The 4,846-nt window shown below is 37.7% G+C and overlaps 1 non-coding gene across 1 annotated transcript; it reads left to right on the top strand.

Moving 5' to 3' along the window:
• Nucleotides 1-4,352: 4,352 nt before the first annotated feature.
• Nucleotides 4,353-4,461, top strand: LOC136514533 (small nucleolar RNA R71). Its single transcript, XR_010773689.1, has one exon. It is a non-coding gene; the product is annotated as a small nucleolar RNA R71 (small nucleolar RNA).
• The last annotated feature ends 385 nt before the right edge of the window (nucleotides 4,462-4,846 follow it).

The following is a 4,846-nucleotide window of genomic DNA, read 5'->3' as shown; positions in this document are numbered from 1 at the left end:
TTATATTGATGGTTTATAATGGTTGTTAATTACCGTCAACAAACTCCCCCAAGCTTAACCTTTGCTAGTCCCTTAGCAAAGCTAAACACAGTAAATGGATCAAGAGTTTAAGGATTTTAAAAACATTGACGCAACTCCTCAAAAGTACACATACATTCAAACAAGAATTCTCCCTCGGATTAGAATGAACTGATCTAACTTTCAAACTTACCCATATTACCTTCAACCATGGGGCTTCTCAGCCTTCACTTGGGTCTTGAGCAATTGAAAGACAGAATGATCAAGTCAAGCACTATGTCTCAAGTTCTTTGCTCAACCATTATTTCAGAGTTTTTATAGATTTTCAAAATAAAACTCAGAGCTTCCTTTGTATAACACTCTCAAGTCTCTTAATATGGTATTTGTGGATCCTCACCAAGGCAATAGTGGTGTTAAGCCTTTCTTTTCCTATAACTAAGGCTTATGTGGAGCTCATAGGAGTGGAGATAGCATGAAAGAGCATACTTGCAATACATATATTGTAAAGTCAAACCTCAGATCCAAAGAGAGTTGAGTCATATAATCAAATCAAGATGGGTATGTGTATGGACGTATGTGGTGGATATATATTGTGGCTAATCCTATTTCTACTATGCTCCTTGAAAATGTATCTCTCTCTTGAAACTTGAAAACAACTTTGCAAGAAAACATGGGCTATCTTATTCATCTTTTCTCCTCTTTTTTTTGGGCGGGCATTTAAGTACCCATTGTTTTAAATATCTTTGACACTTGTCCATTTTTTCTCATCTTTTTTTATGAATAACTTTTCCATAGCTCCATGTCCCTTTTATGCAACAAAACTTTTGAGAGATAGCAACAAAAACATGGAGCATTTATTTGGTGGAAATTCCTATCAAGAATATTTTTGGTGTTTACTCTCGGTGTAGGAGTAAAATATTTTTGGGTGGATCTAGATGAAATGGCATTTTGTTGCGCCTACCCCCAGTGTAGGAGTAGTGCATATTTGGGTGGTGTGTACGTGATCTTGATTTTAAGAGCATGGCAAAGCTCTTATAAGGGTCAACAAAGCTTGACTAAACTCAATGCAATGCAAGCAGCATATAAGTGGAAGTTTTTCTAATCTAAATATCATATATGGCTCTGGTAGGAATTCAAGATTTGTCATATAAGAGCTCATCATGTAGGTTTTTATGTTTTTTAAAAGATAAATCTCTAGAACTTTAGTGTCACTTGGAACAAGATAAACAGCAGCTCAGACCTTCTCATATTATATCCGTCAATTACCTAGACTTAGATCAAGCATATGCTACCCACGAGTTTCAAGTTTAGAGTAAATTCTTATATCAAAATAGTCGTATCCAAAACTCAAAAGAATTTAAGGCTGAAAACTAAGTACTTGAAAGGAATTACGACTAAGCAACTATTCATCATTTCCATTGCAAGAGATTATTCAAAGAGTCCTTTTATTTATTTAGCTCTTCAAAATCAAACTAGACACACACTTTTTATTTTGTTTTTATTTTTAAGATCACACTTTACTATTATATATAAGACAAATACAAATACAAATTTTTATTTTGCTCTTAGTTTGTTATGCATCTTTTTATTTCTTTAGCAAATATGAAGCAAACTTAAAAATAGTAAAATCAAAAGGGAAAGAAATACTTAGCTAGATACATGGGGGATACTCCTCCCCCAAGTTGGATGTTGTCGTGGTCTTTCTTAGAGTGAGTCTACCAGCAGAAGTCTTTCTCATCCGTCCAGAAGTTGTGTTTGTTGCGCAGCGAATGCAGTGACCGGGAAAATGTACTTTGGATGGATGGCTTTACTCTTGATCATCCTACAAAATACTCCAACAAGAACACCAAAACTCGTGGCACAGATGAGGATAAGGGGTTAGCGGTCAGTCATTCAGAGATTTGTTGTCCTTGCAGGTTTAGACAGATTTCCTAATTGGCAAACTTCTAGCAGGATGTCTATTATTTTTGGATTTTATTATTTATATAATACAAAAATAAAATATGCATGCATGTTATATATATATATTATTTTTTATGCCACCACAGTGAATCTTCTCGTGGGTGTTTACACACCGTAAAATTAGAATTTATGTTGCAATACTGTAATGCAGTCATGAAACTTTTTATCTTCCTGTTCTAAATGCAATGCTAATGTAGAAAAGTAAATATGCTAAAGTGAAAAGTAATTCATGCAATACTAAAAAGTAAATATGGATTACTACCGATATTACCTCTCGGCGAGGGTTCCGATTTTTAAGTTCTCCAGACAGGACTCTTTTCCTCTCTTGTTTATTCCTTGGGTGCATCAGTCAGTCTCGAGGATGGAGACCCTGATGGTTGCACCTCTTGTGACTCTAGTGGCGATGTTACCTTTTCTTTCCATACCTGCTTGGTCTGTGGACTTGAGTTTGACGGAGCGGGCTCATCTTTTACAACTTCTTCTGGTTCCTCATCTTCCACCTAACTTTTTTTGGGGATTGATTCTTTTGGTTTTGGGATGATCGATGTCTCCACCTAGAGCAGGACTTTTTTGGCTACTCATGTGGTATAACTATTGAAATAACAGCGTACCTTTTCTCTAGGGAATTGGAAGTGGACTTGTCTAGATCTCAGATCTGACGTAGATGATCGCATTGCTAGTGTTGAGGAACGGTCTTCCAAGGATGATGGGTGTATCATCTTCTTTTTCTCCCATGTCTAGAACCATGAAGTTGGCAAGGGCATAGTGATCATGTATCCTTACCGTGACATCTTTTGCTATTTCTTTCGAAAATTGGATTGATTGGTCCACCATCTGCAATTGTATATATGTAGGGAACAAAGGTTCATCACCAAATAAGTATTCATATGTTATCTTGGACATTATATTGACACCCGACCCAATGTCATAGAAGATCTTGTGGAAGATTATGTCTAATGGTACACTCAATCATGGGTATGCCTGCATCATCCTTCTTAGCAAGGAATGGTGAAGCGAGGAGGTGGTCGTACTCTGATCGGAGTGTGTTGATCATGTTGACTGATTCTTCTTATGGTTGCTTGGCTTTGTTCTTTCTACTTCTCCTATTATTTTTCTTCTTGGTCACTATTATCTCTTCGGGCAGGTATGGCGTCTATGGATGTCTAGAAGATTGTAAGATATGATTCTTGAAAGAAAACTTTTCATTTCTATCCTTGATTGTGAAGCAAATCTTGGCATTGTCTACGTAGATGATGGCTTCTGTGATGCTTAAGAAAGGTCAGCCTAAAGTAATGGGTGCCCTTACATCTCCACCTGTTTCCAAAACCACAAAATCTAGGCAACATATGATTGTCCCACTCAAATAATAGCGTCTTCAAGAACTCCCTTGGGGTAATAGAGTGACTGATCTACAAGCTACAAATGCATATTTGTGTATAATAAAGTATCTCCATTAATTTGATCATAAATTACCTTAGCCATGATATTGACACTTGCTCTGAAGTCATAGGCAACTTCTTGAAAAATGTGAGGTCCAATGGCGATGGAGATGACAGGTCTCCCTGGATCACTCTTCTTTTCTGGCAAGGTATAGTCTATCCACCTTCCCGTCGATGGTTGTATATAGTAATACGCTGCATTGTGAATATTGACAAGATTTATAGTTTCTAGATCTTCCAATTGCCCTAGAATCTTACCTTTTTTAGACGGAGGAATAGTAGCAGCCAACTGAGCTATTTGTGATTCTATCATTTTATTAAAGGTATGCTAGTTTTTAATGGCAGAAGCAAAGCTATCCAATCTATTATTTATGTTCTCTAGAATTTTATCATTGGTAGCTACCTTTCTAGATATTCTCTCTATAAGTTTGGATTGGCAAGAAATTAACTCTCTCAAGGGTGATTGATTGAAATTATTACCTTGATAGTTACCTTGGTAATTACCTTGGTAGTTTGGCCTTTATTGCTGATTCCATCCTTGATTCTGCTGAGGATGAAAGTAGTTGTTGTTGTTGACAAAGTTCACATCCTCTTGTGTTTTAGGACAACTGTTTCTTGAATGCCTAATGTTTCCACACACTTCACATGTCATGTGAGAATCATGAATATGTTTGACTTCTTGCTTCTCATTGGCTCGATCTTCAAGCTTCTTCATCAGCATGTCTACCTCATTGAGTTGATGCATACCTCCACCCTCTTGCGGGTTTGAACACGTTCTTCATTCCAACCTTGATTAGAGGCCATTTTCTCCACAAGAGCTGTTGCGGCTGGTATGGTGAGTGACAGGAATGCACCTCCAGCAGCAACTCCATAGTCTCATGGGTACTGTTGGTCAACCCATGATAGAAAGTCTGCATGAGTAGCTAATTCTCCATCCCATGATGAGGACATTCTGTAATGTAATCTTAAAAGCATCCCCATGCCTTAGGGATAGATTCATCATATTATTGCTGAAAGCTTGAAATTCTCCCACACAGAGCATTGGTCTTGCCTGTGGGAAAGAACTTTGCTAGAAAGGCAGTGGAACAATTATCCCATGTAGTATTTCTATCTTTATTAGCATAGAACCATTGCTTTGCCTTCCCCAAGAGTGAGAATAGAAAGAGGCGAAGTAATATGGCATCCTGGGTTACTCCTTTGATGGTGAAAGTGCTATAGATCTCTAGGAAGTGTTGGAGATGTGCACTCGCATCTTCATGTGCCTTTCCACAAAACTAGCTTGCTTGCACCATGTTGATGAGGGCTGGCTTGAGCTCGAATCCATTGTCTCCAACATTAAATGTTGGACCAGTTCGAATGTTGGCAGTAGTTGGAGCAGAGAATTCGTGGAGAGTCTTCTTAGCCATAGCTTCAAATTTAGGTGTTAA

Source organism: Miscanthus floridulus, chromosome 16 (assembly GCF_019320115.1).
Source record: "Miscanthus floridulus cultivar M001 chromosome 16, ASM1932011v1, whole genome shotgun sequence".
In the NCBI taxonomy this organism is placed as follows: Eukaryota; Viridiplantae; Streptophyta; class Magnoliopsida; order Poales; family Poaceae; genus Miscanthus; species Miscanthus floridulus.
The sequence above is the reverse complement of the archived record's forward strand: the minus strand, read 5'-3'. Positions and strand labels throughout refer to the sequence as shown.